The 21,341-nt window shown below is 36.4% G+C and overlaps 1 pseudogene; it reads left to right on the plus strand.

Annotated features, from left to right (window-relative positions):
• LOC106322949 overlaps positions 1-4,204 on the plus strand; it is a 10,730-nt pseudogene extending 6,526 nt beyond the window's left edge.
• Positions 4,205-21,341: the final 17,137 nt, after the last annotated feature.

Below are 21,341 nucleotides of genomic sequence, written 5' to 3' on the forward strand. Positions count from 1 at the left end.
GAGCTCAACTCAGGAAGAGCAAACAATCACAAGTCATGAGCTAATAAGATCTATTACACAGAAACCCATACTACCCGACATGAACTAAAGACCCTACAATGCACATCCTTTTCATCTTTTCGTCCTTTTCATCAGTGAGTAGCCCCAACAAGGCTTCTACCCCATATTCTTGTGGATTGGCCACATCTCCTATGGATACCTAGCGTGGACTACTACCCCACATACTTTCCTTAGACTCTCTATATGATCCCTTATTCGTACTTATTCTTACATCTTTCACTTATCATTCACAACACGTCTCAACACCTTATCATCATATTCTTGACCACCCTAACATGCCTACGTTCTTATCACTTCAACACGTACTATCGTCTAGACAAGATCAATCACATATCACATCACACATACACACAATATCTAGAACTGATTAACAAAGGACTAAGTCCCATTGGTTACTCAACATGAGGCAAGTTCACAGCCAAGTCCTCACCTTAGCTTTTTGCAGAAGTAGATCTGGATCTAGGTTTGGGGAACAGTCACTTCTCGAGATCTGATTTGAGAATCGGATTCACACAAGAGAGAGATGGGTTTAGAATCTGTCATTTTCCAATGACTTAGAGCTAGAGATCTTAGTTTTACCTTTAGGGTTCAGATCTCAGTTGCTTGCACGAAACTGAATCAAGGAGGCGGCGGCTAGGAGCTCGGTTGCGGCGGCTAGGGCTTCGCGGGCGGCTGGCGGCTGGCTTCGCCGGAGATGGAGCGGCGGCGGCTTGAGGCGGAGGCGGCGGCGGGGTTCTGCTCAGGCAGGGCTTCGCTTGCTGTCTCTCTTGTGGCTGAACCCTAGGGAAACTTCTCCTTTTATAAGCAATGGGAGGGGTTATGTCTAGGGTTTCTTCTCCTTGGGCCTCCTGCACTTGAGTTTCCTTTTGGGCCGGGCCCGGGATGTTACAAACCTCAAGAAAATTGGAACAAAACGTCGTCAGTTCAACTGATTGCACCTACTACCTCAACCAAAGATGACTTTTCACAAAAATCAGGAAGCTCTGGTGGACGCAATGCCGAGGGTTTAGCGCATAAACCCTCCGGGAGAGCCGGCGGATTGATTGTTCCTATAGACGATAGCGATGGTAAAACAGTAATTGTAGAGAGACCCACAAGGTCTCACCGGAGATGTTCAACTGCAAGTGTTGGGACAGGAGGAGGATTTCAATTGCTTCAGCAGCCGAGTAATGTTATCTCAAGTGTTCCACACAGAGCCGAGTCTGAGCTCATTGCAGCTGGATGGCCTTCTTGGTTAACCTCTGTTGCAGGTGAAACCATCAAGGGCTAGATTCCTCGGCATGCAGAGTCCTTTGAGAAGCTGGAAAAAGTTAATTTCTTTTTTTCTTCTTCTCTGTTTCCATATTACAGTTTCTTGATTTGCTTGTTTGATACCAATGTGAACACTGTCTTTTTCAGATTGGACAAGGAACTTATAGTACCGTGTACAGAGCTCGTGATCTTGAGACCGGCAAAATGGTAGCCATGAAGAAGGTTAGATTCGTCAATATGGATCCTGAGAGCATGAGATTCATGGCCAGGGAAATCAACATTTTGCGTAAACTCGACCATCCAAATGTTATGAAGCTCGAGTGTCTTGTGACCTCAAAGCTCTCTAGTAGCTTGTACCTTGTGTTTGAGTACATGGAGCACGATCTTTCGGGTCTCGCTCTTGATAGAACCGTATTATATAAATTACGGAGAACTGAATATTGTAAAGAATAAAATTGATAAGATTATACCAAAGATTAAGAAAATGATAGATTCAACTGCAGAGGCGGGATATTATCTCTTTTCTTAACTCAAAATACGTTTCGTAGTGCGACGGTTCGATAAGATAATGAGTCCCAAGATACAACTGCAAAAAATCTTCTGATTTGCGTCCCTCTATCAGAAGCCTGGCGAAATTAGTTTTGTGTATACTCTCGGACTTAAGAAAAAGATTCAAAGAGAAAGAAGAGAGAAAAAATAATGTGAGGGATTTTATTTTTCTATGTATCGAAAGAAAATGAGTTTATAACAAATGTTTCAATTCCTTTTACAAAAGAAGAAACACGTTACGCACTTAATATAGAGCACTAACGTCTTTAATCATAATGATAGATTTGATTTCCATAACTCAAGATTCTTGTACGTTAGTTTTGTTAGCCATAAAGTGGTTTGACCAAATCACAAACCCATCAATATGCTTTTATTGAGTTTATTTTTTTGAATAAGATTTCAAATAAATTAATTGATATTAATATCCAATTAATATATTAAATCTAAATTCAAACATAAATATCCAAAGTGATCCATTTGCTAAGTGTTTATACTTAGCCAAATTTAAAACTTTTCAAGATTTGTATGTCACTCACTTTAGACCTCTATTTCTCATTCAATATAACTCCGATTTTGACAATCAAATACACTAACTCATAGTGTTCATGGTGACGATTACATCGTGCTCACATTCTGGTCCTTCCGGCAGATGTCTCCATCGAAAAACCCATCGGAAAAATGGTCTACACCACTTTGTCAAAAACGAGTTCCAACAGCTCTTAGACCCGGTGTCCAATTCACAGAATCCCAGGTACTACTACTACAGTTCAAGTCTTGATTATATCGAAAATAGTTAACAGACAAGGAAGGAAACAAATCTTGTTGCAGATCAAATGTTACATGAAACAGCTGCTTAGCGGGCTTGAACACTGCCACAGCCGTGGAATCCTCCACCGGGACATTAAGGGTTCAAATCTCTTGGTGAATAATGATGGAGTCCTCAAGATTGGAGATTTTGGTCTGGCCATTCTCCATCATCCAGATCAAGATCAACCCTTGATAAGCCGTGTAGTAACCTTGTGGTACAGGGCCCCTGAGCTCCTACTTGGAGCTACAGAGTATGGAGCCGCCATAGATCTGTGGAGTGTTAGTTGCATTCTAACAGAACTGTTCTTAGGGAAACCAATCATGCCGGGAAGAACGGAGGTATAATATTTGTAGATTCATCATCAGTTCCTTGAGTCTGAACATTAATTCAAGCAATGCCTTTTAGGTGGAGCAAATGCATAAGATCTTCAAGTTGTGTACTGGCGAAAGACAAAGCTACCACTTGCTACAACTTTCAAACCACAACAACCTTATAAGTGTGTCCTCCTAGAGACGTTCAAGAGTTTGCCATCTTCTGCTCTAGCCCTTGTTGACAAGCTTCTATCCTTAGAACCTGAGAAGCGAGGCTCAACTTCATCAACACTAAACAGCAAGGTATACCCTTTTGTTTCATCATCTATCAGTTCTTTATTTGCCTCTTGAATTCAAAATTAATCCCTTTTTAATTTTCTTTTCTTTAGTTCTTCACAACGGAACCACTCCCTTTTGATGTATCAAGTTTGCCCAAGTATCCTCTGAGCAAAGAGCTTGATGCAAAGGTCAGGGATGAAGAAGCAAGAAGGTATTTCCCTACTATCCATACACAACCACTAAAATGATCCATGTGACTTCCTAATCATATGTTCTTAAATAAATTCAGGAAACGGACTGACACTGTGAAGGGACGTGGAGGTGAATCGGTGAGAAGGGTTTCGAGAGACTTCAAGAGTACAGTCACGACGCCGGAGTTCATTGCTTCAGGACAATCAAAAACCACAACCACCACTCAGAAGTTTGATCCTCAGGAAGCCAGTAGAACCGGGTTGAGAGGAGAGATGGGAAGATGCGATAGAGATAAGGGCCTTTCTCATACCAGTTCAATGATTCATCCAAGTATAACATAAACGTGGAGTAATAACGAGAGCTCTAGGCACGATGTAGTAGAGCTTAAGGCTACCCGATCCAGTAACGTGTCGATGACCGGAAGATACTTGTCTCCTTCACATAAAGATGATGCAGACGTAGTTCCCACAACGGTAACAAAAAAAGAAAAATAACTGGGAACTTTAGTTTAACATATTTAACTCTAGTTTTGACCCTTTAGATAATGGATATTCAGATGATTTTTTTTTTACTCATGCTGCTCCAGACATACGTGCGCAAAAAGAACAGAATCCACTATTCAGGTCCACTGATGCCTCCAGGTGGAAACATGGAGGACGTTCTGAAAGAGCATGAGAGGCAAATCCAAGAGGCTGTAAGGAATTCTCGGCTTGAGAAATCTGCAACAAACAAAAACCACATAGCATGTGCATAACTAGAAGACATGAACAAAAATCCTTGTTAAAGACCAAAACAATAAAAAAAAACATCACCATGGATATCGGCTCTGCTATTCCGTTTTACGCTGTAAAAGAGAGATCTTTCTTCAAGATATTTTAGCAGCCATTGCCACAGCTATGCTTGTGCTAGTGAGATCTGTAATTATGTGGTTATTGTACACGGAAACTCCTTGTGTTTCTCTCTCACTCACATTCCTTTGTGGTTTGGAGAACCAACTAAGGGTGTGTAATTTAGATATCGTGTTTAATCGTACAAGTCAATCTGTAGATAGAAGTTTTTTAGCTTAGGGATTTCATATACAAGCGCACTAAGTAGGCTAATACATTTGGCCTAAGAGAGACAAACATTGGCTCAATATATAGCTTCTTTTCCTAATACGGTATTATGTTTTATTCATCTTATTTGCAATTTTGCTTTACAAATCAAATTTGTCATCTTGTAAATTTGGTGCTTACAGTCTTAATCCTTCAATATATCATATTGCCTTATTGCACTAATGAAATATTTGATTGTGGTACATTACAATCGTTGCCTTAGATGGAGCTTAACGCCTTAGACTAGAGGATGACGAAGTTGATGGGGTAACAGAGGAGGTTGAATTAGGAGAAAAGAGCAACTCTGAACCCAATGGACAATCTGATCAGAAAATTTTTTCTGGGGTCCCATTTCCAAATGAATCTGCAGACAGCGTGGGCATTGGATCTCCTCAGAGACAGGGTACCACTCATTGTAGCAGAGGGAGAGGCTCAAAGAGGACCATTGTTAACTCTAGGTCTCTGGTCCAGGCAGTTTCACAACAGCAGAAAGGGTCTCATCAGGCGAAGAAAGCTTCCTCTCGGAAGCACTAATGTCGTCAATATTCGCTTGGAATATGTGTGGGTTCAATATGCCACGCAAACAACGGACAGTAAAGCATTGGGTTGGAGTGGCTAAACTGTCTTTTGGATGTTTGTTGGAGACTAAAGAGAAAGTTGAGAATTTTCAGAGGGTTTTTGATGATACTTTTCCAGGTTGGAGTTATGTGCACAACTACTCTCACCATAGAATTGGGAGGATTTTGGTTGTTTGGTTTGATGGAGTTGAAGTTTGTCTGGTACTGGTCAGTGCTCAAATGATCACAGTGTGGGTGAAGTATAAAGGCTCCGGGGATAATTTTCTGTCCTCTTTCGTTTATGCATCAAATTGTGCTACAGAAAGATGGCAACTCTGGAGTGAAATGGAGCTGATTAATGGTTCTGTGGCGGGAAACAATACTCCTTGGATCATACAAGGAGATTTCAATGTGGCTATGTCTGTGCAGGAGCATTCACGTGCTATGGCACCGCGATCTGATCACAGTGCGATCCAGGATTTTCAGAATATAGTCCAGAATTGCGATATGATGGATTTGGCTAGTGCCGGCCCTGCTTTCACCTGGACGAAATGCCAAGATGACAATCCGATAAGCAAAAAACTTGATCGTGTTATGGTGAATACATGCTGGATAAATGCGTTTCCACACTCGTATACAAAGTTTGAATCATGAGGTGTGTTGGATCACATGGGGATGAACACACAACTTCGTGAAGTCACTCAAGGAAATATGAAGCCTTTCAAGTTTTTTACTCATGTTGCCTCGCAACCTCTGTTTCTGGAAGTTGTTTCAAGGGTGTGGAATGAGACTACGCCGTTGTTCCAATCGTGATCCGCACTCAAAATGTTCCACGAGAAGATGAAGGCTTTGAAAGTGGAAATGAGAAGTCTGAACCGTGATATGTTTGGTGACTTACCAGGTCGGGTTAAAACAACTTATGAGGACCTGTGTAAGAAGCAAACAGAGGCAATGCAGAATCCGCAAGCCTCCACATTTGAAGCCGCCTCAGGCGCATGGGAGCATTGGCATCATATATCTGGATTGGAGGAGCAATTCTACTATCAGAAATCTAGAGTTCAGTGGTTGGGATTTGGTGACAGGAATTCGAGATTTTTTCATCGGGTCACTCAAAGTAGGAATGTGAGGAATACTATTAGGAAGATTGTTACGCCTGATGGTACGATCCTCACCTTCCTTCAAGACATCAAACGGGATGCTTCTGCTCACTTTGAGGCTTTCTTGAATGGATCTCCTAACAGAGCCCCTTGTGCTACACATGAGGTAATTTCTGAGCTAGTCGACCATCATTGTTCTAGTGAGGACACAAGAAAGCTTATGCAGCCCATTCAGGATGATGAGATTAAAGAAGTTTTATTCTCTATGCCTTGTAATAAAGCGTCAGGTCCTGATGGTTTTCCTATGGAGTTTTTATAAGGCGGCTAGGTCAGTGGTTGGTAAGGATTTTGTTCCGGCCGTTAAGTCTTTCTTTATATATGTGTTCATGCCTCGGAGTATCAATGCTACTCTGCTCTCTCTGGTCCCGAAAACTACCGATGCGGAGGCCATGACTGACTTCCGGCCTATTGCATGCTCTAATGTGATCTAGAAGGTCATCTCAAAGATACTAGCTAGTAGATTAAAATCCACTCTTCCAGAAGCCATCGAGTTGAATTAGTGTGCGTTTGTGGAGGGTCGACTGCTGTTGGAAAATGTTCTATTAGCTATAGAGCTCGTGAAAGATTACCATAAACCCCATGTATCCTCTCGTGCAGCTATAAAACTGGACATATCTAAAGCCTTCGACATTGTCAGTTGGTCTTTTACTGAAGTTACCCTGCGGGCGATGAAATATCCGGACCTCTTTGTTACATGGATCATGCGGTGTGTTGACACAGCTGCCTTTTTGGTTTCTGTTAATAGAGAGCTCGAGGGTTTTTTCACGAGTACTAAAGGCATCCGACAGGGTTATTCCCTATCTCCTTACCTCTATGTTATCATCAGTAATGTTCTATATAAACTGCTAAACAAAGCAGCTACAACTGGCCTACTTGGATAGCATCCCCATTGTAAGGAGGTAAATCTATCTCATTTGAGTTTCCCCGATGACATTGTTATATTCACCAAGGGCACTCCAGAGTCCCTGTGGAATACGTTGCTTGTGTTTGAAGATTTTGGGAACATGTCGGGCCTGAGAATAAATGTGTCCAAGTCTACAGTTTTTGCTGCGGGTCATGGGAAAGATCTTCTTGAGAATGAAGCAGCCACTGCCGGCCTCTCTGTCTCAGCTCTTCCCATTAAATATTTTGGTCTGCCCCTTACTTCTAAGATAATAACCAGGACTGACTCTGAGCCTTTGATTTCAAAGATCAGAAACCGTTTTCTCTCCTGGTCGAGTAAAGCTCTCTCCTATGCAGGGCGCTTGTTACTCATCAAGTCAGTCATAGCCAGCATGAAAAATTTCTGGTGTGCTGCGTTTTGCCTTCCCCAAGCGTGCATCGATGAAATCGAGAGTATGTGGTCCGCGTTCATATGGAGTGGAAACCCGAATGACACTTCGAAGTCCAAGGTAACGTGGGAGGATGTTTGTTGTCCGGTTGTAGAAGGTGGACTGGGTATTCGACGAGTGCAAGAGGTGAGTGATAAAACAGTGAGGAACAAAATCACATATCTTAAGTACACCTTGAAGCCTAAGCTCTATGATCTGATGTGTAGATGGTTTAGTGCACACTGATTCTTAGATTTATTTTCTCTCGCACTAATTCTGGTTCCAGATTTAATACACGAACCTGATTATTTGAACATATGATTCTTTTACAGGCTGATAAATAATTTTAACATTTCATCAAAAATAAAAATTCAAAAATAAAAATAATATAAAAGATAAAAATTTGAATAATGTAAGACTAAATACTTAAATTTACATTAAAAATAGTTCAATTTAAATATTTAGATGGAGAAAAATAATATATTTTTAGTATTTTGAATGTATTTTGTTATTTTAGATATTTTCATATTAATGAATATCTAATAGATATAAAATTTAAAATAACTAATATATTTAAGTATATAATTGTGTTCTAGATATTTTCGGTATCCAAAATATTTCAGTTTGGATCGGATTCGAGTCTTGTTATCCGGATATTAAACTTTTAGATCCATTTGAGTACTTAATCAGTTTTAGTTTGTGTTTAGTATTACTTTCAAATCAAGTTCGGTTCGGTTCTTCGGATCCAAATATTTTACCTAGACTTACTTTCTTCTAATAATATAAATAAAAATAAATAAATAAATGTAAAACTAATTTGTTGGTCTTATTGTACACACATAATTATTGTACAATACTTTAAGAATGTCAATAAAAATGGTTGGGTGTCGTGTCATTGGGCATGTTACAAAATTGACATAGTCTATAAGCAATAATGTGTACTTTCTTATAGAACATTCTTGGTAAATATAATAAAAAATACGATAAAATCGAGTGAAATAGGTTAGAGTTGCATCAAAAATAATGTGACCTCTTCACTCGGTACATGAATTATGTTTTTCAATCGATTCTGCGAATTTTCTTTTATATTATATCTTTTCTGATTTCTGATTTTTTCTAACAATCTGATTATGTTTCTAATTCTTGGTTTGATAAGAAACTCCGTAAAGAAAAACAATACTTGGCTAAAGTAAAGATCCAACTTTGTATGTTGCATTTTTCACCTCAGTTTACTTAATTCATAAACAATCACAATTATTTGTTGCTTTCGTATGCATAAACCTTAACCATGGCCAAGTTCGGCAAGATACCAAAACTTTTAATTTCTAATAACATTCTTATTCTGGCATTTTAGTTGATGTGAATCTTAATGATTTTATATTTTATTTCTTTCAACAACGATATTATTCAGTTCTTGCCCGAAAAGAACTTAAATACACTAGTACAGAGGTTAAAAATACGAAAACTAAAAATGAGCTGATTAAAAACAATTAGTGTGTGAACACATTAAATAGTCTACGATAGAGTTAAGAAAATTAGTGTGTGAACACATTAATTGTTAAATGACTATGAAGCTGACACATAAGCATTTTAAAATTAAAATGATTGTGAAGCTGACACGTGACAATGTGTGTGTGAATGTTTCTCCTTTAAAATATAATGGATAGCCGAATCTGTTGTCATGCTACTTGTTTGTGTAAATTCAGTTTGCAATTGTTTATTCTTATAAATCGTTAAATGTGAAAATAGAATTTGTCTATTCAATTGTTTTTAGACAAATTTGAGCTTATATACATAGTCCATGAGAAATTGAGCGTCTAACCATAACAATACGATGGGTATGATATGTTACATAATGTTCAATGAATTTTCAGAATTACCCTTCTCCAGCATGTGGAAAAGAAAACTGTTCGCATATTTTCACTTTAACCAAAAACCTACAACTCCAGGAACATCTTTTCCCGCTAGCTTTAGAGTACGCGAAATGCTTGGGAAGGCGGATTTTGAGAGGGTGATTTAGGGCATCTGTTGCGAAACAAAGGCGGCGAACTCACGAATTGGAAATCAGAACTGGTAGTTTCTCCCCGTTCAAATTGGAAGCATTTGTGGCAGGGTTTCGGTGCCGAAATCTTTGCCGGTGCACTGTTCAAAGTTCTCGTAATCCATATCCGCCGACGGAAAAATGTGCAGAATTTTGCTTTGTTCAGCATTGTAAATCCCAATAGATTCAGCGGTATGCGGTTTTGAGTTACGGAAACTGACATCAGAACCGCTGTTGCATGGTTTTCAGATCGAGGTATACGGCGAGACGATTGACTGGAATAGGTAAGAATAGTATCGTTTCAGTTTTTAATTTGATTTGCAATTAATTTATTTATTCTCATATTTAATTAAATTGCAGTAGAACTTCTATTTGTTGGTTTTTACTTAGTATACTAATTCATTTTGTATTTATAAACATATTTAAATTCAATATGACTAATGAAAACCAAATCGGTGGACAAAACAATAATGCACCAATCGATTCTAGAACCGTTGGAGGTGGTCTTAACGGAAATGGTTCAAGTGAGTCGACACTCCAAACTCAGTTTGTAAGTGGTCTGCCACATGATAACCAATCAGAGCATGGCGCTGAAAGCGTATAATCGATGCCCAAAAAGTTTGGTGGGAATGGGTTCAAAACTTGGCAACAAAAGATGCAATTCTTTTTGACCAATTTGAATTTGAATAAGTATCTAAAACAAGATCCACCCATTCTCCCATTCTGAAACGCGGATCCCATGGTTTTTGCTAGTGTGGACACGTGGAACCATTCTAACTTTGTGTACAAAGTTGGATTCTAAGCTTCTTGATTGACCTGCAGTATGCTGTATACAGTGAGGTAAAAATTTCAAGCAGCTTTGGACTGCTTTGGGAAAGAAATACAAGTCTTAAGAGGCTGGCTTTCAGAAATATGCTACCGCAAAATTTCACTTCAAATAGTGGATTGAAAACCCGTCATGGAATAAGTTGAAGCCTTCCAACTGATTACGCATGAGATAGCGGCTGAAGGGATGTCGATTTGTGAAATTTTCGCGGTCAATTCCTTCATTGCGAAGCACCTTCCTAGTTGGTTGGACTTCAAGAACTATCTCACTTGATTGTCAAGACGCGGGGTTGAATCCAGAAACTGTGAAGCCGATGATGTTCTTCATAAAAATGATGTAAACTTTGCTGAGTACAAGAATAAGGGAAAATGAAAAATTCCTCCAAAAGGCACCACAAGCTTTAAAAAAACCAATGGAAGATGTGAAGTTCTCTGGAACATGTCACAAGTGTGGCAAGGTGGGCCATAACGCTAATGCGTAAGTTCCATTCACCGCGAACCAAGCTTCTATTTTTTCTTCTCTATACAAACAGTTCGAAGTAAGAGCATCTGCATTCCCTTAATCGTGTGGTTTTTGTCATGAGCATGTGGAAGAAGTGTTTGAACTGAGCATGCGTCCCAAACCATCTCTACTCGCTGCTACTCAGCGGATGTCTTAAGAAACCCATTGTTTTCGCCGCTTTTGTGATAAAACACCTCGTATAGGTCTTGATTTGCTTGTTATACGCCGTAGGATTGAAATACATTTGTAGTGGTTGCATTGGCTCCTTTTCATCCTCTTCTTCATGCAATACAAATAGTGTTATCACAAAAATTAAGTTTCACCTAGTTGTTCTATGCCAAACAGCGTAACCTCTCCCATTTCTTCTTAGTTCTTTCATAACGTAAAGTGTAATTATTCCAATTAATACCTACTTCTACTTTTGTCTTCCTGAAATAAATACATATTGTTGCATGCTTGTTTCTGGAGAGATTTTAGTCGTTTCATCTACAAGAATATAGACGGTCATGGTCATAGTACTCTCTTGTCCAAGTATGCCACACTTTGCCATGGTCGGAACAGTTGTTTGAAAACCCCTTTTGGTTTCAATTTCTTTGCTACCCCTTTCTACTTCGTCTCGTACGTCCACTAGTCATGTATTTCGACTTGTAAACCCTAAATCTCTTGAATTGATTTTTGTGACCGAAAGAAAAAGTGAAGAGAAAGACAAGTTAGGAAGTTAAAAGGGTGTATTTCGGGGTTTGACTCGATCGAGTTGAGCAGTTCTTTTAGTTTTATGGATTTTCAAACTAGATAGTAGATTTTAAGTTCAATGTGTCAGGTTTCAGTTTGTTCAGTTTTTTCTGATATGGATGTATATATTATGGTTGGACTAAGTAAAATTTTTCAATTTTCGTTTGATACAACCAGGAGTAAGCGTTCAGGTAGCTCTCTGGGTTTGGTTTGGGTCTATTCAGTTTTGGGTTTTTGGGGTTAAAATTTCTGACCTCAGTTTCGTATTTATAAATTTTGGTTCGTATTCAGTTTGGATCTTTACGTCTTCGGTTTGTGTTCGGATAACATGTTTAAATTATTTTTAAAATTTTAAATTTTGTATATATTTTAAATTTCTCAAAAGCTAAAAAAGAAAAATATAACATATAAATTTGAACTATGTATGCAAATACCTAAACTTTACATAAAAATTGGTTTAACTTGAATATTATGATGAATATAACATATATATTGTTGGTGTTTTTGGTGTTTTGAGTAGTGTTTATCTAATATATTTACTTTTGACTATTTGTATATATTTTCAAGTATTTTAAATAATTTCAAAATATCTTATATTTTTTGGATATTAAATCTAAAGATAACTGATATATCTAAGTATATAAATCTTTAGATATATTTTGATATTCAAAATATTTTGGTGTGAATCGAGGTTGGTTCAGATTCTCTAAATACCAAAGTTTTGAACTCGTTCAGATATTTAACCAGACTCAATTTAGATTTGATATTACTTTTTTTGGATCAAATTCGGATTGATTCTTAGGATTTGGACTTTTTGCCTTATAACTGACTTTTCATCAGAGATGTCTTCATTGATATGTCTTCCTCCTATCGGGTTATATGTGATCTTTCCATCATGGGTATGTTGGTTTCTGTGGATCACGAGGAATCGGCTCGTCTTCGAGAATCGCCACATCTCTGCAGGGTCTACGATTTCCTCCGCTCTAGCTTTGGCTCGTGAATGGAAAATGGCTTTACAAGGGTGTCTTTCCCTGTGTAGAATCTCAGCCTTCCTTACTGGAACTATCACTCCTCCACCACAGATGGTCATGTGCAAAACTGATGCTGATTGGTCAAGAGAATCATGCATAGCTGGCCTAGGATGGATCTATCTTTGACTATACTCATCTGAACAGAAAGAAAGTTGTTGGACCCAATTTTGGTTAATACGTTAATGGGCCACGACCAAGTAAATGGGCCGCGAAGAGTTAAAGCCCATAGCGAACACTCGAGCTCCATACGAAGATTTCAAAGATCTAGAGATCGCGGAACAGTTACGGAGATCGCGGAACGGTTGCAAGAATCACGGAAGCAACCCGTTATAAGAAGAGATCGACGCATAAGGAAAGGACACGTTGAAAACCCTAGAGAGAGCTACACCCATACTTTGACCTTGTTTACATCCATCTTTAGATCTTTTCTCTTATCGATCTCGTTGTAACGTTCGATCTTGTTTTACTCATTGTATTCGATCTTATTCATCAATAAAAGTCAATTTTTGCCTACCGGAAACTGATTACATCGTTGTGTTCTAAAGATATCATTGCCTACATCATTTATCTCCCTTGATTAAACTCCCGATCACTATCAAATTCTTAGTGTAGATTTTAGTATCTACATTTTGGCGCCGGCAGTGGGGAAGATAAACGAAAAACATCTTTGCTAAGAAACCGATCTAAGTTTCCTAAGCGCGACTATGGATCCTAATCACGCACGATCCGACTGCATCGAAACCCCTCATTACCGAGCTAAAGAAGTCTCAATGCGTAAGGCTTTTACCAAAACATGTTTTCCGAAAACTTTTCGGAAAAGTAAAACTTGTCCTCCCCAAAACCGCAGAAAAACCCTAGGTTAATCGCGGAAAAAGGACGCACAACAAATCGGGTACATAACTCACCGACGTACTTCTTCCGAATATCTTGCGGAAAAACCCTACGTTAGTCGCGGAAAAAAGAATCTCAGCAAATCGGGTACATAACTCGCCACTGTACTTCTTCCGAATATCTTTCTATAGAATCACTCGAAACCTAAAAAGGCTGACGAAGACTAAATAAAGCAAAACAGGAGATCGTATCCCCACCGCTAAAATGTTTTCTGAAGCCTAAGATTTCGTAAGAATTCAAGTATCACTTCCATAGTAACTGTTCCGCGACGAGTCGGTCTCTATGTAGCGACCGACCAAGCCACTCGTTCAGTCGCTACGTAGCGACCGACCTACGAACGAGTCGGTTGTTACGTAGCGACCGACCAAGCCACTCGGTCGGTCGCTATGTTGCGACCGACTCTATGTAGCGACCGACCCGCGAACGAGTCGGTCGCCATGTAGCGACCGACCAAGCCATTCGTTCGGTCACTACGTAGTGACCGATCCAGCGCGGATCAGGTCGCTACGTAGCGGCCGAACTGTCTCGAACGTCGATCAACGGGTACGACCCAAATCCATGCATTCTCGTATGTTTCTTAATGATAGCTCCTATGTACTGCAGCCATATCATTTCTCACTCCCATCGATTGGAGTTATCACTTAAACTTTACGATAAAAGTCGCGGAGAGATTAGTTTTATCGATAAAAATCGTAATAAACGTTTCGAGTCGAAAGACGGCCCAAATTGGTCTAAAACGTGATTAGAAACCCACTTACAATTTTTTAAGGAAAAGCCCATAGATACTATGGCGGCTTATACTTAGTCCGCAAAAAAAGTTAAAATGTCAAATTTCTGCAGATAAATGTTTAGTTTCCGCGGATAATCTTGAAGATCGAGAAAAATGGAATATCTCTATTTTTGAGTTATGACGGCTTAAGGGTAGAAGAGGAAAGCTCAAACCAACCTTGGAGGAAGTATATAAGGAGTCCTAGGCGAGAGGCACAAGAAAAAAATTTCAGAGCAAACTTAGCGCTTAGAGCAATTTTAGGCAACTTTCCGTTTTTGTTATTCAAGCTGCGACTCAACTAGGTCTTGCAGTCTTAGGGTTTTAGAACTAGGAATCTCGCCGACAGCTCTCGTAGCCCAGACTCTTACCTTGTTGTAACGCTCAAACGCGGATTCAGAATAAGATCTATTTTGCTCTTTTTCGATTTCTTATTTTTCTCGTCTTTATTTCGTGTTTTGATTGCTTGGCGTGTGGTTTAGCAGATATCCGGGACCTCTGGAAAATTAGGGTTTTCCTAACTTTCCTAATTTAAACTGAAATCGACAGTGCGAATTTTGGTTCCCACGAGGATTAAGACTGTAAGCACCAAATTTACAAGATGGCAAATTTGATTTGTAAAGCAAAATTGCAAATAAGATGAATAAAACATATAACATAATACCGTATTAGGAAAAGAAGCTATATATTGAGAAAATGTTTGTCTCTCTTAGGCCAAATGTATAAGCCTACTTAGTGCTTGTATATGAAATCCCTATGCTAAAAAACTTATATCTACAGATTGACCATGTACGATTAAACACGATATCTAAATTACACACACTTAGTTGTTCTCCAAACCACAAAGGAATGTGAGTTAGAGAGAGACACAAGGAGTTTCCGTGTACAATAACCACATAATTACAGATCTCACTAGCACAAGCATAGCTGTGGAAATGGCTGCTAAAATATCTTGAAGAAAGGTCCCTTTTACAGCGTAAAACGGAATAGCAGAGCCGACATCCATGGTAATGTTTTTTTATTGTTTTGGTCTTTAACAAGGATTTTTGTTCATGTCTTCTAGTTATGCACATGTTCTGTGGTTTTTCTTTGTTGCAGATTTCTCAAGCCGAGATTTCCTTACAGCCTCTTGGATTTGCCTCTCATATTCTTTCAGAACGTCCTCCATGTTTCCACATGGAGGCATCAGTGGACCTGAATAGTGGATTCTGTTCTTTTTTGCGCACGTAGGTCTGAAGCAGCATGAGTAAAAAAAATCATCTTAATATCCATTATCTAAAGGGTCAAAACTAGAGTTAAATATGTTAAACTAAAGTTCCCAGTTATTTTTCTTTTTTGTTACCGTTGTGGGAACTACGTCTGCATCTTATCTTTATGTGAAGGAGACAAGTATCTTCCGGTCATTGACACGTTACTGGATCGGGTAGCCCTAAGCTCTACTACATCGTGCCTAGAGCTCTCGTTATTACTCCACTTTGTTGTTATACTTGGATGAATCATTGAACTGGTATGAGAAAGGCCCTTGACCCTATCGCATCTTCCATCTGTCCTCTCAACCCGGTTCTACTGGCTTCCTGAGGATCAAACTTCTGAGTAGTGGTTGTGGTTTTTGATTTGCCTTCTAAGCAAGCAGCATATAGCAGATCATTCGTAAGAATCTTCTGGATCTTCAATGAGTGTCTATATGATTATCTTTCGCATCATTACTAAACCGGGATGGCATAACCGGTTTGCCAAACATTACACTTTCGATAAACTTTTGGTTTACTATTACATTTATCTCCATTTTCTAATCATTATGTAGTACAATACAATAGTGCCTTGGTGATACTTCTGATTCAAGGTATTCAACATTTCCCTTTACTTATTGTCTCAACATTATTAGATTCTAAATCCCTTGGTTATTTTATAAATGACTCCTCAAGTCTATTTCCAGTGTGAACTTACTTCTAATTGTTCCACTTACTAGGGATGTGAGATTCTCTAATTCTCCCCCTCGAGATGATAACACTACATTTATCGTCAATCTCGAATTGAATCTCAACTAAAAATCAACAACATATCCAACTTAAAGTCATGTGTTGTATCTTAGATTCTTTTGATCTTTGAGACTTGGGAAAGTATAAGTTTCGTTTCCATAGGCATACGTGTATCTGCTCTTCTAAAGCTTCCAATAATCTTCATACTACTAGACATTGTACACACACTTTGACCATATCCATATCCACATTAATGTCTACAACCACTTTTGTAGCCACTTCTTCGGAAAATAATGTGGTCTTTTCTTTTTCAAAATATAATATCATATTTTTTTCAAGAGAATATATATAATCATGTAGAAGTGATTTAAGCTTAAAATTCTTATATATATAATGGCAATGAAATTTGATCATAAAACTATCTCATATAGAGATACGCATTATCATAATTTTTTTGTTATAATAAATAAATAAATAATACTTCTATGGTAATTTTTTTTTTCACTAGATTTCTACTATTGTGCCAATAATCATCTCTATGCCAACTAGTTTTCAATTAAGCCTTCAAATAAAAATCAGATGAGATGCTAAAATTCATTTATCTTATCAGACTTTAGTTGACTATAAATTGATGTTAAGCATTAAAAAAATACTTATCTCGTTAAACAGAAGTGAAACGGAAACTGGAGATATGATCTGACGAGAGTCTTTAAAACACCTTTTTCAGCTCTCTTATTATCCCGTGCAAAACAATATGTATAAACCTGAGATATTCACAGTTTTGCTCATGAAACATGGCACCTTATACGTTAGACATCAAAACTTTCAAGTCCATATAATTAAATTTCCAAGTGTTAACCATACAGACAATTGACCTTATTACAAAGGAGTTCAAAGCAAAACAATTCAAAGCTTGCATGTCAGACAAAGCTATACGTCCACATTAAGTCTTAATTTTCATATTGTAAAAACACTTAAAAGCATTTTCATAGACCACGTTAACAGTTTTAGTTATCTCAAATTCAATTAATCTACATATTTTTTAAACACAGCCGTAAACTGTGACCATGTAAACCAAAGTAAATTAACAAACAACTTATTCATGCAATTAATCTATGAGTGCATTATAACGATTAATAAATTCACTGAACATGACAACACATCAATAAATCCACAAATCATAAAATATATTAATTACTAGATTCATGGCTATGCTTTGTTTTCATAATTATAAAATTCCAGCAATACACATCGACGTGTTATAATTAAAGCGTAACACAATAAATATTAAGCTTGAAAGAGTTATTTTAATTGACAAAGAAGACAGAAGATATCAGATTCTCATCTACCGTTCGGAAGACATGTTTTCATAATTGATAGCACAGCTAGCGATTTTATAAAATAATAAATCAGTAGCAATTCAATTATAAAGCTTTAAAATGAGAACGCTTATCTCTCAATTGCATGGCTTGATGATAGGGGACGAGTCACGAGAAACAACAACGGGATGAGCCAATAAATGAACAGATATGTGTTGGTGTAGATCTAGTGTTCCATGATGACCAAGGTGACTTACAGATCAACGTACGACTCTCGACTCTTTGTTTTTTTTTTTTCATCCACATGTCGATTATGGATTTTAGATTTTACTAGGGGACGAAGGTTTTTTTAAGGTACCTAGGGTTAGAGTGCGCTGATAACGTGTTGTGAATCGAAAGAAATAAGAACTTGATTATTTTTATTCTTATTATGTAGACAACGATACATATATATGTACACCAATTTAGGGTTTAGAACCTTCTAAAACATGGGTTTTTGGACCTATAATAGACATCCATACAATTATTCATAACAAAATTATAAAAAAACTTTCTGTAACCAAAAAGAACTCCATGGTCTATAATTTCCTGAAACTGTAAGTAAATCTCTTGAATTTCTCAGATTCCTAATTTCATGGCACGATTTCAAATTATTTTATTGTATATAGTTACTCTCTCTTTCTCTTATTCTTAATGGTTCCATCTCTTCGTCGTTTTTCTGGGTTTTGAGTGCAGCAACAAATATTAACATAGCTTTTTGACAATTTTTAATTCTTTTTTTGGAACAACCGACAATTTTTAATTCAAATTAACTTTTCTCTTCTTCTCAAATTAATACTATCTTATTCTTTTTGTATGATCCATCTTAAAGTTTTTATGGATAAATCACATGAAGACGAAGGAACAATAAGGTTACACAAATAGAGTTCAAGAAATCAGACCATGCAAGGAAAGGAATTGTTTACCATTTTTCTTTCAGTTGTTATATTGCTATTGAATTTTTTGTTTATTATAAATTTATAGTCATGAGGAAAAATGAAGACAGCTTATGTTGCCATTAAATAATGAACATGAAGATGACATCGCTGGTGCTGGTAGGACGAGATTGAATGAGATTGAGGTAATATTGTAAATACAAGTATTTTAGTTTATTACCTAATGTAAATTGTTATGGTTTCCTAGATATATTATCCATAATTTATGTTTTTAAGCAAGTACAAATTAACACTCTTCGATGTCTCACCTAAGAATAGTAGAGCTAATTAAGATATGTAGTGTTAGTATATTCTTAACCCATTTTTTTTCTTTCTTTTTCTTTTTTTTTTTTTAAGTTGACTGTAAATTCCACTGAAATATAAAGATCGGAAGCAAAATGAAATGAAAATGTTTCTCCAGACATAATCAAAGCAGACACTCGCAGCTAATTCCACACAAATGATTAAAATTGACAAGTAATAAAGACAAAACCCAGACACTCGCAGCTAATTCCATACAAATGATCGCAGCTAATTCTTAACCCATTATATTTTATCTTTAATACATGTTCGATCAATACTATTAAAAAGAAAGGAGTTTTAATAAATCTACTTAAAAAAAGTTGTTTGGACTCTTTCATTAACAAATAATATTTTGGTACTACTTTGATTTGGACAAACAATATCTATTCTATTAAAAGAGAATCACTCTGAAAAAATCTACTTATACAATGTTGTTTGGACTATTTCCTAAGAGTTAATAATTTCATGGTCGTACTTAAATTTCTCCTAACAATATATTTTCATAAATTTCTCTGATTTTCTTTAGATATTATAAGTGTGTCACTCCTATATTTATGGTAACTACTATATTACCTTCTATAAATCTCACCCCTTGATTATAAATTTTTCCATTTAGTTATTGATATCCCATATACGATTTACTAACCAACATTTTTTTATGCAATAATATATAAACTCGTGGGTTCATAGACTAATCTATTATGTATGTGACTATATATATATTATATAATGTTTATTTAATTTTTAAATTCATATCTATATAAAACGAATGGTATGATGCATATCACCATTAAATAATACATACCATTTGAATTAAAATAGTCTGGTAAGTAATACATGTATTTTTAAAAAATGAGTTAATGAAGTATGATAAATAATTATCACAAAATCATGTTTTACTATAGAACCGATCAAACTTAGTAGTATATTATATTATTTTCAGTTCATAAAAAACGATATTAACATATACCACTTCTGTAATTCAGTTTAAATAACAAAATAAATTTACAAATATAATTAGGGCCAGAATTAATATTTATATTATTTAAGTTTCAACGGGTTATTCAATCATATATTATATACTAAACACATTGAGATTGGTATAAACTCTTCACTAAGTTTGGAATACCTAAGTTAAACAAGATTTTTCTCTTTTGAAAAAGTATTAACCCGTGTTTCATAGCTTGATTCAAAAGTTTGAATTGAGTTTTGAAAAAATATCATCCAATTTATATGGGATTTTATCGGGTCAACCAATATTGGATAGCGGATTAATGATAGTTTTTACGTTTTTACCGATTTTTATCAGATTTTTATATATAAGGTTTTAACAAAATTCAGACTAGATTTATATGAATCACCTGATTTACTTCTGAGACTATAGGTTTGGTTCGGGTATGAAAACACTGCTAAAACTATTAAAAGTTCTACAATAAAAATACTATTAGATTAGCCCAAACTCTGCCAAGTAATTTTTTTGTCTCATCAACTCAACAAATATAACTCTTACAAAATACACACAAAATGCAACGATGACGTTGTAACATAAGAATACACATATAAAATCTAAAATAAACTATTTGATAAATTATATAATTTTAAACTAAAATTCTTTTACTTTTTTGATATAATAACACTTTATAACTTAATAATATACTTCAAAACATCAAAACCAAAATAATAATTCATATCAAACAATATTCTTAATCGGAAAAAACCCGCGTTTTTGAAGCGCGGGTCAAAATCTAGTTATACTATTAAAAAGAAATCATTTCCAAAAAATCTACTTAAAAAAAGTTACTTGCAATTTTTCATTAATATTTTATGGTCCTACCTTTATTTTCTCCAACTGTATAACATTATTGTTAATTGCCATATTGATATGTGATACATTGAATACAGCGAATAATTTGTTACCTTGATAGAATTTTTTTTTTGTTTAAAAAATTGACAACAATATATTGATTTTGATATGAACATTTTAATCCTTGATAAAGCTTCACTTTCAATATTCACGATGACATGTCACCCATGTTTATTTGTATGTTATTATTATTAATATATGCCAGTTACATGTCAACAAAATCTAAACTTTTGAACCTAATAAGGTAGCATTTAATTTAAGGTGATTTGAAACTGTCAAACATATATCAAAATATTTACAAAAACAAATGTTAACTTTTATAAAAATGCACACAAAATATACTGAGAGAGAGTATGCTTGAACATTTGGATCTATGGGTTAGGTACAATTTGTTTTTTTTGTGTCTAGGTCGGTGGTTTGGATCTATGTAAACTACCCGTAATTTTCTGGTATGTATCGGGCTGAAACGGTTCCAATATTTAGACCCTGAAAAAAAACCTAAGTGCTAGAAAACCAAAAAACACCCAAACTCCCTCCCCTCCCCCC

The sequence above is a fragment of the Brassica oleracea genome, chromosome C2 (genome assembly GCF_000695525.1).
Source record: "Brassica oleracea var. oleracea cultivar TO1000 chromosome C2, BOL, whole genome shotgun sequence".
NCBI classification, from domain to species: Eukaryota; Viridiplantae; Streptophyta; class Magnoliopsida; order Brassicales; family Brassicaceae; genus Brassica; species Brassica oleracea.